At 40.0% G+C, this 17,526-nt stretch overlaps 1 protein-coding gene across 3 annotated transcripts in view; it reads right to left on the reverse strand.

Annotated features, from left to right (window-relative positions):
* The window catches only part of LOC114249825 (uncharacterized), a 70,989-nt gene that overhangs the window by 34,129 nt on the left and 19,334 nt on the right, over positions 1-17,526 (reverse strand). The window contains exon 1 of one of the 3 annotated variants that reach the window (XM_089738164.1): positions 13,667-13,772. The exons of the other annotated variants lie outside the window; for them this stretch is intronic. The gene's annotated coding sequence lies outside the window, so the exon portion shown is untranslated. Of the gene's footprint in view, positions 1-13,666; positions 13,773-17,526 lie in introns of those variants that run through there. 3 annotated transcript variants of the gene reach the window in all.

Consider the following 17,526-nt stretch of genomic DNA (forward strand, 5'->3'; position numbering starts at 1 on the left):
GGGGTGGGCTGCTAGTTATAACATATAGTTTTATTTTATTTTTTTATTACTTAGATGTGTGGACGAGCTCACAGCCCACCTGGTGTTAAGTGGTTACTGGAACCCATAGACATCTATAACGTAAATGTGCCACACACCTTGAGATATAGTTCTAAGGTCTCAGTATTGTCACAACAGCTGCCCCACCCTTCAAACCGAAACGCATTACTGCTTCACGGCAGAAATGGGCGGGGCGGTGGTACCTATCCGTGCGGACTCACAAGAGGTCCTACCACCAGTGAAAGATGTAAATGGCTTGGAGTCGAACTCTGGCGCTAGGGTACAATAACAACCTCCAAACTACAAGACCAATCGTAATAAATATATTATCCAACAAACAATTGAAACGGAAACAGCGAAACATTAAAATTCAGCTGACCTAAAAACACAACTGTAAGTGACCCCGCTTCGAATCTGAATAACAAATATAAATATATATATATATATTCAGGTCACTCACTGTATTACCAAATGTATGAATTGAAAGTGCTGAAAAAATATAACTACTACATAATAATATAATAATATCTTGTATGTTGTGTATTTGAAAACTCACTCGAAAGCTCACCTAGTGCAAGTGGGTAATGGAGTCCATAGGCATCACTACGCAAATCCGCATCTTGAAGAAGCATGACAATGAAGTTTTTTATTTATTTATTTTTTATTACCCTTGTAGGCACACGAGCATACGGCCCACCTGATGGTGAATGGTTACCGTCGCCCATGGACTTCAGCAATGCCAGGGGCAGAGCCAAGCCGCTGCCTACCGCATAATACTCTCCACCAGCCTCTTTTAAAGAAGGACATGTCATAGCGCTCGGAAAACACCGTGGAGGGGAGCTCATTCCATATCCGGATGGTACGTGGCAAAAAATACCTCTGGAAACGCACTGTCGATGAACGCAGCGGTTCCAGATGATATGGATGAACCTGCTCCGATGGCAGGTGGTGCGATGATAAAAAGAAGATGAGGGGATCATCTCAAACAATTCCTCAGAGCACTCCATGGAAAATACGGTACAAAATACAGAGGGAACCGAAGTCCAATTTTTATTGCTGTCCCACTGTTCCAACGGCCACGATTGACTAATACGCGGCAGAAATAGGCAGGGTAGTTGCTGTGGACTAATTTACCTATCGTTAGTGAATCATTAATTAGTTACTTTTAAACTACCAGCTACCAGAAGAATAATACAATACAAATTACCTACTGAATAATAACGTGTATTAGTTCGAATCTGCCTTCATATTATTACGAGAAATAAGTCGGTAGCTACTACTGTAATGAAATCGCTGTAGTCGACGGATTCCGTTTGTTTTATTAAAATGTTTAATATGCTATATTACTCATATATGAGATACGCCGATTGATTTCGCGTATATTGGCACAAGTTGCTATCAAATACACGGATAAATAATAACTCATCTTTTTAACACTAATCATACCAACACTTACTGGTACCTATTTTTACTATAGCGGATAGATTACGGTATACGACAAGTATTATTAAAAAAAAAAAAAAAAACAAAAAAAAAAGTATAATAACTGTAGATTAATTGGTAAGACACTGACATGAAGTCAAATGTGCAAAAGCAATAAGATGATACGTGCATTTTCAATGCAAAAGTTCAAAATGGGTCATTTGACCCGTTTTGGCATGTTTAGTGTTAAACTACAGAATCGACCCTACTAATGTGGTTTTTTCTAGTGTTGGACCTGTGGAGGGTTTTTAAGGATTTAAGTTATTGAGTGTTATCATCGACCTATGTGCCACTCACACATAAGAATGTTATCGTCAACCTGATCAGTTGTGGAACACCGTCCAGAGCATGTCTCCGTTGGATCAGAGACAGCGTCGGTGGTTAGGGAGCGCGACCTACCATCGGGGGCTGCTATTTCTCAAAACTGAACTGAACAGAACAGATGACATTTCGCAAGACTACAAACCGACCTCCAATAAGGCTCAATGTTGTCTAGTTCTACCCTGAGTATTAAAGAGTGCGATAACTGCCGATTTAATATAAACTCATATGTATGTCACGTCTTAAGGTGAGTGGCATCATTGAAGTTACGATACCTATCGGGTTCATTAAACACTGAATAGCAGGCGGACTATTAACTTATATGTCCGTCAACACGAAGATTCCAACTCGGAAAGTTTGGTACTTGGCAAAATCGAAATTTGTATTTAGGCCGCGCGACTGCGAGGATCATTACGATGGAAGGACCAAATAGAGGCAGCTCTAGACGGTCCCGTTACCAACTGACCAAGAAGAGCAGCGTCATGCGAGGAGTGGTGATGTTTTGTGATGAGCACGATCACCCGAATGACTCTTGACCTGGCTGGGTATGTGTTTTGTATAGATTTGTGTTCCAGGTCACCCATCCCATTCTCGGTAGTACACAGTTTATCAGATTAAAATTAAACTTATGATAAAGTAAACCGAAATTTAAACTTATGATAAAGTAAACCGAAATTCCATTAGCCGATAGTGTATCTGTTGCCATTTTCTAAGTAATCTCTTTAACGATCTAAGATTATATTAATCATGATTTAAAGTAGGGGCTCTTTTATTTTTATAACAGTTTGTTTATATATTGTGAAACTAACATCAGAGTTGATGGGCAGATCAGGTAAACGGGTAAAGGTTCACTGAATTAGACGCGAATACATTTCGAGACGATGAAAATCATCTTATTCACGCTTTTTTTCCCCTGCCTCTTCGTTGGTAGCCTAAGAGACTATTCCAGTTACGGGTAGACGAGCTCACGGGCTCAACCTGAGAGAATTTGCTAACACTAGAACTAGCAAGAGCAGTGCAGAATCTACCACCGGATCAGAATCTCGACCCACTAAAAAGATGCGGCGAGAAACTCAGTGGGCTGGGCACATTATAGGATCGTGTAAGCCGAGTAGTGACTATTTGCATTGAATTAAATTTCCACTTCCAGACAAGTGACTAGGACGTCTTGTATCCTTTAGCGAATAAATTTTGCTTTCCTTCTATATTTAGCTAGTGGATGATTTTCGGCTTCGGGCAGAACTTCGTCTTCACATGATGAGTGTCATTAAAAAAGGCGTAAAGTTTCACAACAAACGCTCGTTACCAGTGCAAGCAGTGGAAATTATCAGAATATATTATCGTGTGTACACGCCCCGGCGATGTTTCTAGATAAAGGAGCGTGCCCGATAAGAATATAACGGTCCGAGTCAGATACGCATTTAGTGAAACAGCGGGTGGTCATTAGTTAACACTAGAAAAAACAACTAAGTAGCTTGCTTAATAATTTTAAAAATAAATTAATTTAATCATTTTGAATAAATTGTCGGGATCCTATTTTATATTACAGGTTTTAATCGATTAACGCTAATGAAATGTACTAAATTTAATTTGCCCTGAATTAAAATCTGAATTGAATCACGAAAACAGTATTTAATGAAAAAAATTTAAAAGGAATACCGGGAACAAGACGCGCAGGGTTCTCCGACCCCAAATTAGGAGCTGTGTTACGGAAATCGGCGACTGATATAAAAAGTTATGTACCTTTAAATAATATGTATATATAGAAATTAAGCACACAAAGAGAAAAAATACCTGTTTGTCCAATGTGGGAATCGAACCCAGGACCCTTGGCACAACAGTGAGTGGCTTTAACTAATGCACCACCGAGTCAGTCAAACGTAGTAGTCAAAAAAAAGTAGAAAAACTTTTTAATGACTACCATATAATACCGTAAAATAATAGGTAGAGGGGGAAGATGTCGGCCGAATAAAACATGGATGGAGTGTGTGAATGACGATATGAGAGAGAGAGAGAGAGGAGTGAGTGTTGAGACGACGACTGATAGAAGAGAATGGAAGAGAAAAATTCGCAGTGCCTACACCCCACCTAGTGGGATAAGGTGAATAGAAGAAGACCGTATAATAACGTCTATCGACTTAATAACAAAATGAGGAATAACTCCAATTATATAACTATTCTTTTGCTGTAAATCCATAAAAGTTTCTACTAAATGAAGTATTTCTGAATTACTATTAACCTCACGTAACGGTATGGCATTGTGTGAGCTCGCCGCATTTCTACCATATAGTAGTCATGCATTTTTGTTTGAAGGGTGGGGGCATCGTTGTTATAATTTAATGTCACTTCAACCTCAACGTCCAAGGGTCTACGGGAGAGCTTAAGAAAGTTTTAAAAACACGCATTTTCCTAACCTTCAATACATTGAAATGGTAAAGGGATACGTAATGCTATTGCTATTCACGCAGCCCGCACTAACTTAAAACCACTTCAAATTATTCAATCCCGTTTTTGCAGGATAGCCATCGGACCCCGTGGTTCGTCAGGAACATCGCCTTGCATGACGACCTGGACCTAGAGTTCATTAGTAAGTATTTACAGTCAGCACTAATGCGCCATTTCGATAAAGCGGCACGACACGAGAAACCTCTCATCGTGACCGCCGGAAACTACATAGTCGACGTCGCCCTAAACACGTAATCTCGGATCCTCCCGATCCACTAACGGTACTTTTAGGTACCCCAAGCACCGGTCATCGTTCTCATCGAACCCGTCGTTAGTGACAAAAGGCTCGGCGAGTAAATTAACCCACATACACAGCCCACTGAGTTTCTCGCCGGATCTTCTGTGGTTCGCGTTTCCGATCCGGTGGTAGATTCTGCGAAGCACTGCTCTTGTTAGGGCCAGTGTTAGCAACACTCCAGTTTGAGCCCCGAGAGCTCACCTACACGTTAGGGCGAAGCTGAAATGGCCTCTCAAGGCTATCAGCATAGGCAGAAAAAAAAAGAAGCACTGCTCTTACTAGGGCCTGTGTTAGCAACACTCCGGTTTGAGCCCCGAGAGCTCACCTACACGTAAGGGCGAATCTGAAATAGCCTCTCTAGGCTAGTCTCGCTTCATCTGGCTTCCCTCATACAATACGATTAATTCGTAACAGCTTGAAAGTCTCAAATAATATCGATAGATTCTGCGAAACACGGCTCTTGCTAGGGTTCGTGTTAGCAACATCGTCAGGTCGGCCACGTCGTATCGCTAATGTGGTCCTCTAGACCATAAGCTAAGGTAAAGAAAAAAAAACTAGCTTCCCTGAGTTCGGCCCTGTACTAAAGTTTCCCGCCACACCAACTGTCACGTTTTCCTTTATCTTCGGTGTAAAAGTTTAACTGTACGCTCTATTTGCTTTTTTCCTAATTACGCCCGACGTACGCGAAGCGTGATCGACTAAAAATTTAATAGTCCTACGTATTTGTTCTTGTGCAATTTTACTATACGGTTTTCAGTAACAATTACCACCGAACTCCAATGACAAGACGGACAGAGTTTTGTTTTTAGGTTCTCAATTCATAGAAAAATAGGCGAAAACCAAACAGTACCATTCCCTTATCTGTTTGTCGATCGATTTTTTTTGTTAAGCACCTATTGGCGAACGCAGTGCCGTCGATAGTACAAAATAGAAGTAGTTTTTTACAATGATAACTAGCACGGAGCACGCTAATATCCTGATAGCGTGGGAAGGCTCATCGTTACCGGTAACGCAAAAGGCCCAAAGGAGGAAGTCCAAGCCAGTGGTCTGACCTAGTGACTGAAAAAAACTAGAAATGCCGGTCAACGAAGCTCTTCCAACAAACTATTTATTGGTGGTAGGATCTCTTGTGAGTCCGCACGAGTAGGTACCACTACCCTACCTATTTCTGCCGTGAAGTAGTAATGTGTTTCGGTTTGAAGGGTGGGACAGCCGTTGTAACTATACTTGAGACCTTAGAACTCATATCTCAAGGTGGGTGACGCATTTACGTTGTAGATGTCTACGGGCTCCGGTAACCACTTATCACCAGGTGGGCTGTGAGCTCGTCCACCCATCTAAGCAAAAAAAAAAACAATCATCACTGAAATATTCGAAATTAATTGCAGGTATTAAATGAAATTCAACATTAGTTTGAAAAACATGTTCATATAGAAGCCATGTTGATTCAGTTGCGTTCCAAATTGTCATTGTTACAGTAATATTTGTATTAATGTTAATTAATAAAACCAGATCGGTAACTTCAGTGCGTGTAATAACAGTGTTACTAACTGGCGTTCGCTGTGAGCGAAATTAGGTCATAATTAATGAAACTTTTTTTTTTGTTTATTATTGATATGGGAGGACGAGCTCACGGTCCACCAGGTGTGGAGTGGTCATCGGAGCCCAAAGTCATCAACTACGACAATACCACCGGTCATCTTGAGAGATGAGTTCTAAGTTTCAGTTGTTACAGTACTATAGCTACAAACCCTTCAAATCGAAACGCATTACTGTTTCACGGCAGAAATAGGAAGGGCGGTGGTACGGTGATTACGCAAATCAGATTTTTTTTGGATTCTTATTACACAATACTATTCCTTCACTGTGGAAGTCATTTGTGAAGTCATCTGTATTTCATTTAAAAAACTGTTACGCGCCTGCGGGATTCGAACATCGACACCTGGACGCATTACTCGATATGAATGGACCGGCCGCCTTATCCTTTAGGCCACGATGACTTCAACAAACCTGAAGATTTGGATTTATTCCACGTGTTACATTTTCTCTTTTGTACAGAGGTAAAGGTATAACAAATAATAAAAAAAAAATGGCAAAATTACATCCCAAAATTATAAATTACATTCTCAACAGCTATTAAGAGACACAGTCGATACTGGTATTGAACTGCTTTATGTTTGTCTATGTAAATATACATAGACAGATAGATAGATATCTTTATGTTGTTAATAATAATTTGTGATTCCAACTTGAAGCTGATATGTATTATCTTTAATTACTTAAGCGGGGGTGGTACCTGCATGGTCTATTCCGCCAAACAGTCCTACATTTCAGTGGGTAATAAAATCAAAATGTTGACCTTTACTCTCTAGATTAGTTAATGGTAGGCAGCGGCTTGGCTCCACCCCTGGCACTGCTGAAGTCCATGGGCGACGGTAACCACTCACCACCAGGTGGGCCGTATGCTCATTTGCCTACAAGGGCAATAAAAAAAGATTTCTACGAGTCATGTTACTAACGGTCTCAATAGCTATCTCTGAACACTCGAGAACACTAGCAGTTTCTCCGCTGAAAACGAACCAAAGCGCATCGGTCAACCCGTTCAGCCATTTTATAAATCACCTGTCCGATGACAGCATATTCGATTTTCCACAGACAATTAAAGATGTCCTCTTTTTTTTTTCAACCTACACAGACAATGGATCTCGCGTGTCTGTCGTGGCTATAATTTTCAAAATGGCCGGCCAATGTCAGTACGTAATGACTTGCACGTCGATAATTCATTCGCGTTCAATGTCATTATGTTAATTCGGAATTTTTCTCAAGTTATCTGTATTACCTACTGGTGGTATATCTTTGCGAGACGGCACGGTTGCATTGACTGATACGAGCTTTTCCTTTGGTAAGTCATGGTATCGTCCGGCCACCGAAAGTAAATGTGGCACTGAATTTACTATTTAACTAGCGACCCGCCCTCGCTTCGCTTCGGAAACATTAAATTTTATTATTGATAGCTGAGTCCCGTGATGCTACCCGTGGCTATTGTCGTACCGCGAGTGACGCCGCGGGGTGAAGCTAGTATAAAAAAGTAGCTTAATTTACTCCTTATATCATCAGCTACCTATCAGTGAAAGTCTCATCAAAATCGGTCCAGCCGTTCCAGAGATTAGCCGGAACAAACAGACAGACAGACAGACAGACAGACAAAAATTGTAAAAAATGTTATTTTGGTGTATATTTATATGCATGTAGTAAAAAGCGGTTATTTCAATACTACAAACAAACACTCTAATTTTATTTATATGTATAGATATAAATGTTATTTATTTACTCTACCAAATACTTATCATTTAAAAAGTAATCGTTATGTTCCAATCTATCACATTCTCTCGAAGGGAGGGCAATAGCTGTAATTCCCATACCGATTCCATAGCACCAAGTGGTCGGTATGGTTTTTCGTTACTTTTCTTTCTCTCTCTTCGATCGGTTCCTCACTGCTGAGGATCGTGACTCCGTCCGATTTCGTCAACCAACTGTCTCCATCGATCCCGCCCTGCAGCCCGGTGGAGTGCGTCGCTGATAGGTATCCCCAGTTCCTCCGCTATTTGGTCCGACCATCGTTTGGGACCTCTACCCCTAGGCCTTTTGCCCTCTATTTTACCGGTCACCACAAGGCGTTACTTAAAGCAATAAAAATCAAGGATGTCTCTAAAGGATACATGTATAATACGTATCATATTCTAGGGGTGAAAGGCTATTTGGTTTAAGTGACATTGCGCTTAACTCGAGACATTTATCTTTGTAATTAACACTAAACATACCATAACAGGTCAAATGACCCATTTTGAACTTTTGCATTGAAAAGACACGTATCATCTTATTGCTTTTGCACATTTGACTTTATTACTTTTTTTTACCAATTAATCTACAGTTATACTATTTTTTTCTTTTGTTTCTTTTGAGTAATATTTGTCGTATACCATATTATCTACCCGCTATGGTAGAAATCTGTACTAGTAAGTGTTGGTATGATTAGTGTTAAACTTGCATTTTATTTGGTACTAGCATCAACAATTCGACGTCTTTAATCGAACTTCGATTAGTTTACTCCATTCAAATTACTGAAAAAGTTTTTTTTTATATTTTCCAAAATGTCGCTTGAATCTTTCACCTCTCGATATAACATACTCTTCGATATCTGGTCCCAAAACCAGTTCCTTAATAACTTTTTTTTTTATTGGTTAGATGGGTAGACGAGCTCACAGCCCACCTGGTGTTAAATGGTTACTGGAGCACATAGACATTTGCAACGTAAATGCGCCACCCACCTTGAGATATAAGTTCTAAGGTTTCAAGTATAATTACCGGCAATTAAAACTTTTCAATACTAGAGCGTTTATAATTATTATTGAAGTCGTCGTGGCCTAAAGGATAAGACGTCCGGTGCATTCGTATTGAGCGATGCACCGGTGTTCGAATCTCGCTGGCGGGTACCAATTTTTCTAATGAAATACGTACTCAACAAATGTTCACGATTGACTTCCACGGCGAAGGAATAGCATCGTGCAATAAAAATCAAACCCGCAAAATTATAATTTGCGTAATTACTGGTGGTAGGACCTCTTGTAAGTCCGCACGGGTGGGTACCACCGCCTTGCCTGTTTCTGCCGTGAAGCAGTGATGCGTTTCGGTTTGAAGGGCGGGGCAGCCGTTGTGACTATACTGAGACCTTAGAACTATATCTCAAGGTGTGTGGCGCATTTACGTTGTAGATGTCTATGGGCTCCAGTAACCACTTAACACCAGGTGGGCTGTGAGCTCGTCCACACATCTAAGTAATAAAAAAAAAAAAAATGGAAGGTCGCATGGATGGGTACTACCACTTCGGCTGATTTTCGTTGTGCGTCCAGATTGGGTATGACAACGTATGAAGATAGGCAGGTGATAGGCAGATGGTAGGCAGCGGCTTGGCTCTGCCCCTGGCATTGCTGAAGTCCATGAGCGACGGTAACCACTCACCATCAGGTGGGCCGTATGCTCGTCTGCCTACAAGGGCAATAAAAAAAAAAAAAAAAAAGATAGGTGTTAAGCTTTTAGCAGAGTCCATACATAATAACATAATGCCCATTCTGAGACACAGTGATAAGATCTTCATCACAGCGAAATAACTTATATCTAACCAGAAAAATACATAATAGTTTAAAAAAACTAACAAAATAATACGCTTATATAGAAAATGCAACTAAAAAATTGAAAATAAATTTAAATTAAAAATAGTGTGTAAAAAAATGATTTTATTGTAAAAAAAGCATGGGGTGCTTTTCAGGATATTATCTAAATATCTATAATATAAATTTCTATAAAAGCGTATTTTGTTAGTATTTTTAAACTATTATTTATTTTTCATTTTTTAGTTTAATTACAATTTCTTCATATTTTTTTTAACTTAAATTTTTTTTCCGCGCCAATGCAAGTTTCCCTCGCCTAATATAAAATAAACAATTCTAGTTTCCTCAGCTCAGCTTAGCCGGTAATGAGCAATTATATTTGTTTAGACGAAGCCTTGACACGGTTGCTACACTAGAAACACTATTAATTAAACAAACATTCGCTTATTTTCATTATTTGGGTCTCTAAGTGTGGCTTTTTGGTTTTCGGTAGCCGAGTGGCAGGAAACCTTATGATTGTCGCTACAATATAGTCGAAAGCTACTGGAACTTTTATATCCGACTGTATACTGTACGTTTGAGGTCTTAGACCTCACGTCTCAACGGCATTCACGTTGTGATGTTTAAGAGCACGAGCATCTAATCAACAGAAGGCCCATGAGTTTATTCACCCGTCTACCCAAAAAAAGTCAATATTTATAAAAGAAATTTCGTATTCAAGTCCTTGGTGTATGTATTCGTGTGTTATACACCCCGGTAACCGTAACACAGGAGAATATGTTAGAATACGGTAGATTATGTGTGGGATTTTTCTATAATTAAGGTTACTGTCTAACTATGCCCAATGATGATTAATAATACATTGCCTGTATTTATATCGACTATCTCCTGGAAGCGCATATGGCAGAAATGGATACAAAGGTTAGCACACCAAAGCTTCTCGCCGGATCTTCTTAGTGGGTCGCGATTCCGATCCGGTAGTAGATTCACGGCAAAAATAGGCAGGGTGGTTTTACCCACCCGCGCGGACTCACAAGAGGTCCTACCACCAGTAAATATTTCCGCCGTGAAGCAGTAATGCGTTTCGCTTTGAAGGGTGGGGCAGCCGTTGTAACTATACTTAAGACCTTAGAACTTATATCTCAAAGTGGGTGGCGCATTTGCGTTGTGGATGTTTATGGGCTCCAGTAACCACTTAACACCAGGTGAGCTGTGAGCTCGTCCACCCATCTAAGCAAAAAAAATAAAAATAGTAGATTCAGTAAAGCACTGCTCTTGCTAGGGCTAGTATTAGCAAATTCTCTCAGGTTGAGCCCGTGAGCTTACCTATCCGTCCGAGACGAATAGGTAGGTAAAATAAAAAAGGGTCCCAACGGTGTTAGTCAAGGATTAGAGATAAACATGACCGATAACAGCGTAGTAGATGGAGACGCTTACAATACACGTCCGAATTACACATACGAGTGTACTTCATAAAGTTTAGGGATGTGGCGTGCACGAATTGAGTTTTCTCGAGTTTTCCGCGTTCGAGTTCTCGGCTCTTTCCGATTCGAGAACAGCCACTTACATCTCTTCCGTCTTAATCATGCGTACACTTTATAAATAATAATCGGTAAGGAACAATTAACACGCATTTTTTTACCTACCTAACTTTTTAGCTTTGTCATGACTTAAGGTTTAATTCAGCGAAATTTTGTTTTCTGAATTTAAATTTGAACTGAGCGAAGGTTTATGCTATTAACGATTTTGTTGTTAATCAGTTCATTTAAATATTGATGTGGTAAATTAAAAATGTTTGTGGAAAGGTTTTAGTAATTACTACATAGATTGCTGAAAGAGACGAATTCTGTTGAATGCCGTGAACAAGGACCGAACGCTTTGGATATCAAGTTAATACAATGATAGCTTCGCGTCAACGTAGCTTGGTAATAGCCTAAGGGACAACAATACACCCCCTAGCAATTACTTCTAAAAATTATAACGTATCCTCTATCAAATAAGAGGTATAATCGAGAAATTGTAAACTTTTGGTGTTGATAATACATGAGTTTTTTACGATCAACTCCACGTTGATGGAAATTATTTCTTTTTTTTTCTACCTATTCTAGTAACCTCGAGGGGTTATTCTAGATTCACCGAACTAGTAGGTGAGCTCACGGGGCTCAAACCTGATGACGTTGCTAACACTAACCTTAGCATGTGCTGTGCTTCGCAGAATCTACCACCGGATCGGAAACGCGACCCACTGAGAAAATTCGGCGAGAAACTCAGTGGGCTGTGTCTGTGGGTTAATTTACTCGTCGAGCCCTTCGTCGCAAGCGATGGGTTCAACGAAAACGATGACCGGACGGAAATTATTCCGGCTCTTTTCCTGCTATAAACATACCCGTCTTGATTCTGTTCGGATTTTAGTTAAATGACTAGTTGTTCAACATTAAGTAGACTATTATTACGAAGCATTACAGAACGTGGTTGAACTTAAAAACGTCGTCATATCGCACATACGGTGCAATAACGTCACCTATGCAAATTATATAATTTTTCAGGAGAAACTTTGGAAAATGCAACATCTTATTTTATATAATTCTTATATAGTTCTGCTAGACTATAGAAATAAAATGATAATATATAAACTACAACTTTAAACTTCATCAGTAAATGCAAACATATGTCTCGTCTCACTAATAACTATTATTTATTTCTTTCTAATACTCAGTTCAGTGTTAACAAAAATTGCATAAGTGACTTTACAGCGATATATATAGACTAGTTCTAATAATATTAACTCTTTATTAATGGTGGTAGGGTGTATGTGTGAGCCCGTACCGAAGCAGTTGTGAGTTTGAGGCCTAAAAGTAAGAATAATTAGTCCCGTAAGCGAGTCGAGATTTTGAGATTTTTCTAATAAAATACACGCTTAAGTCATATTCACGATAGACTAGCACAATGAGGGAATAACGTCATCAAATAAACTATACCAAATTTGCTGTATTTGTGGTGGATAAGCGGCTCTTATTAGTCCGCACGGGTAGGTATCACCGCCCTGCCTATTTCTGCCGTGAAGCAGTAGTGCGTTTCGGTTTGAAGGGTGGGGCAGCCGTTGTAACTATACTGAGACTTTAGAACTCATATTTCAAGGTGGGTGTCGGCATTTACGTTGTAGATGTATATGGGCTCCGGTAACCGCTTAACACCAGGTGAGCTGTGAACTCGTCCGCCTATCTATGCAATAAAAAAAACCTCAAAAAGACATCTAAAAAACACAGTCGTATGAATACGCGTTTCTCTGTAACACCACTCCGGCGACGACGGGTTACGTTTTGTAAGGTGTTGTGTATTTATTATGAATCATACGGTAATTAGATCACTCGGTAAACTAAAAAGCGATGCAACCTAGTGACGTCACAGCTCAAACACGAAATAACACAGATAAAATAATGGTACAATCAAAACACACACACGAGTCGGGAAAATAGTCCTTATTACTGCCACGAAGCTGTAATGCGGTAGAGTTTAAATAGCAGCCGGTATTACTAACAGTGGCCACTTGAGACATCGACCTCAAGGCTTGCATCGGCTTTCAAGTTACAGTGTGTGTATGGAAACTCGTTTGAATTTTTTCAATGTATTTGTAGGCTAGCATTTTACAATTCAACCACAAATGCTTATCAGCGTAGCCGACGGCCCGCTCGATGGTAAGTCGGAACCGCATTCATAGTAAAGTACGAACGTCGTCAACTTTCTGTACGTGCGAATCTCTCATTGTAGATCACATAAATGATTGTCATTTAAATAGATGGAACCGAAGCACGTGTAAAACAAAAAAAAACCTTCTACTTTGTATAGTGCCAACAAACATTGTGTATACGAACGCTGCACAAAACCCTAAGCAAATATTGGTGGTATGGCTTACCTGGGCAACGCTTATCCTACGAAGTTATCAACTTTAAACTTTACACTGTTGCGATTAAATTCGTTTTTGGAGACGTGTACGCGCTTTGACGTCTCGAGCGCGACTGGTGGAACGCAATGGCGCTTGTCGTTAACACAATGGCGGTCGGGTGTCGTGTCGGTGTGTGCGTGCGAAGAAGCCTTCGTGAAAATGCGGCGTTTGACGAAATTCAGAGCGACTTTTGGCATTAATTATGTACTATCGTTTTTGTTTTTTTTTTTACGTATACGTAAAATTAAACATATTATTATACATTCTTTTGTTGCTACCCGTAGTAAACGACCATTTTAGATTTGGAATTTCGAATCTTTTCAAGAACGAATCCTTATTTACTTAAGATTATATATTATAGTTTTATATTCTATGATTACCTTGCTGCATATTAGTTTTTTTTTTAATTCTAAGAAATACGGACCTCGAAAAGTGTAAAGTTTTTTTTTTTAATAGTAATTTACTTTGTTAGAGTGATGATTTTAAAGGTGAAATTTTTACATTTATTATCGATTTCAAGTTTTTTTAACTTCCTTTCGCGGGTTTTACTTTAATTAGTAGAGCTTTAAAACAAAATTTACATAACGCTCATTACAATATAGATTGTCGAGTGTAAATGTAGAGTTTGTGTTTTTCAATTTATATTCACTAAATTGCTTCGTTATTATTAGACGAATACAAAATGATAGAATTGGTAGAGTGTTTCTACAATACTTTTATATCAATTATATTTTGTGTATTTTTATGAGGACTTTCCTCGAGTACTTCGGTCATATTGCTCGGAAAGTACCGGATAGCTTAGAGAGACTATTCGTGACAGAGAAGATCGAGGGAAAGAGACCACGCGGGCGCAGTCCGATATGGTGGTTCGACAAAATCCGCACCACACTAGAGATCCCATTCCACGACGCCCTTCATGCGGCCAATGATCAGAGGCGCTGGCGGGACATTACAAGGAGTAAAATCATGTCGAAGAATGATGGTCACGACCCTCAGCAGTGAGAAAACGATGCGAGGATGAGCATGAAGACTTTCGTATAGCTTTGAATTTTCGTAATGGCAATGAAAGAGCCTACGAGCTCACGGCCCGGCAGATGTTAAGCGCATACACGTCAAAACGCATCTGCCGTTACCCAATGTTGATTGTAATTTATCACAATCATCCTACCGTGCAAACATGTGAATGCTTCGCCAGAGAGACGGAAAATCGCAGGTCGCAGGAAAAAGCAGGTCGTACTAACTATTCACAGACACGAAACATACGCGAGGACTCGAATGATAAATTACGGCCAGCATTAAATAAGAAATATAAGAATTACAGTCCTCATTGACGATGACAAAGAAAAACTTAACAGTGACAGTCTACAGTGGGAATAGGCAGAGTTCTACGTGTAACTTAACCAAAACATCATCCCGCTGAGTTTCACGCCGGATCTTCTCAGTGGGTCTTGCTAGGGCTAGTGTTAGCAATTTTTTTTTATTGCCCTTGTAAGCAGACGAGCATACGGCCCACCTGATGGTGAGTGGTTAGCGTCGCCCATGGACTTCAGCAATGCCAGGAGCAGAGCCAAGCCGCTGCCTACCGCTTAGTACTCTCCACAAACCTCGTTTGAAGAAGGACATGTCATAGCGCAATTCTCTCAGCAATTCTCTTAGGTTGAGCCCGTGAGCTCACCTACCCGTCCAGGCTTAGCTAGAACAGCCTCTTAGGCTACCAGCAAATAGGTAGAGGAAAAAGGTTCGCCCTCAAAGTGTTAAATTACGAAACGGTTCGTTCCTACCGTGCTGTCGGTTTGCGACACGAGCCAGTCACAGTTTAAAGATTAGGACCGTCATAACACCAACGCAATTGACAACTCATGCCACAAGATAAATGGTGGTAGGACCTCTTGTGAGTCCGCACGGGTAGGTACCACCACCCCGCCTATTTCTGCCGTGAAGCAGTAATGCTTTTCGGTTTGAAGGGTGGGGCAACCTTTGTAACTAAACTGAGATCTTAAAACTGATATCTCAAGGTGGGTGGCGCATTTACGTTGTAGATGTCTATGGGCTTCAGTAACCACTTAACACCAGGTGGGCTGTGAGCTCGTCCACCCCTATAAGCAATAAAAAAAAAGTTCGTGCTTATGAAACTGACAGCTTCTTCCTAGAAGTCACATTATTTACTGTATGATCTACCAGGATGTGAGCAAGAGTACAAACTTGGAACGGCGCGGACACACCTGTGTGTGACAGCGTGTAAAAGGTTCATGCCCTCCAGGTGTTTGACCTTACATGCCGAATTAGTTTTTTTTTATCGCTTTGATGGGTGGACGAGCTCACAGCGCACCTGGTGTTAAGTGGTTACCGGAGCCCATAGATATCTACAACGTAAATGCGCCACACACCTTGAGATATAAGTCCTAAGGTCTCAAATATAGTTACAACGGCTGCCCCACCCTTCAAACCGAAACGCATTATTGCTTCACTGCTGAAATAGGCAGGGCGGTGGTACCTACCTGTGCGGACTCACAAGAGGTCCTACCACCAGTAAACCAGTACTTTGAAGCATTAGTTTCTCAATCAATGTTCAATGTAATCTTGAAATAATGACGCTGTTATTAACCCACAGACACAGCCCACTGAGTTTCTCGTCGGATCTCTTAGTAGGTCGCGTTTCCGATCCGGTGGTAGATTCTGCGAAGCACGGCTCTTGCTAAGGTTCGTGTTAGCAACGTCGTCAGGTTTGAGCCCCGTGAGTTCACCTACTAGTTAAGGTTACGCTGAAATAGCCTCTCAAGGCTATCAGCATAGGTAGAAAAAAAAAACCTGACAAGTCGAGCGCTGTTTTTTTTATATATATTTTTTACTAGCTGAGTCCCGCGATGTTACCCGCGTTTATTGTCGTACCGCGGGTGACGCCGCTACCTATCAGTGAAAGTCCCGTCAAAATCAGTCCAGCCGTTCCAGAAATTAGCCCGAACAAACAAACAGACAGACAAAAAAATGTAAAAAATGATAATTTTGTGTATGTACAGTATATTTATACTAATATATAATTATTATAATTTAACGGCCGTTTGGTGTAGTGGTAAGTGACATAGTCACTACACAAGCGGGTCGCGGGTTCGAATCCCGCCAAGGGAAGATATTTGTATGATAAATATAAATGTGTTTTCCAGGGTTATGGATGTATATTAAATATATGTATGTGTATAATAAAAATCTTACATTTATTTCCGTTATCTGGTACCTGTAAAACAAGTTCTTTACGAACTTATCACGGGACCAGTTAACGTGGCGTGATTGTTAGTAAATATTTATATATTTATTTAAAAAAAAATAAATATATATATATATATAAATCTACAGTGGTTTTTACGGATGTTCCGTTATAACTACTGAACCATGCATTCAACTGACTTGAAACTTGGTATCCATGTAGAATAACATTACTTAGTACTTAGTATCAGTAAGGCATAAGTTAGTTTAGATGGGAATTGGACTTTTGAGTCGAACGCTTCCGAAGCAGCACGGCGATGCACTTGATAATAACTCTTATTAATATAGGCAGTGATGATGAAATCCTAAATTGTGCCAAAAAAACAATCAAACACAGAAACCTTTCCAAACCAATAAGTAAGCCAACAAGAATCTCATTGTAGTATGGATGTAGACACTGCGAGCGTTTGCTTTACCGTTTATTTATACAAGTGCATTTATTGACACACATATGTTTATTACAGTGGCTCTTAAACTGTGTGTCGCGACTCCGACGAGGAAATATTGAAGAACATAGAAGGTCGATTTGTGTTAAAAAAAATAAGGCCTATATTTATGACTAATGTTAG

This window comes from Bombyx mandarina, chromosome 24 (genome assembly GCF_030267445.1).
Source record: "Bombyx mandarina strain Sakado chromosome 24, ASM3026744v2".
In the NCBI taxonomy this organism is placed as follows: Eukaryota; Metazoa; Arthropoda; class Insecta; order Lepidoptera; family Bombycidae; genus Bombyx; species Bombyx mandarina.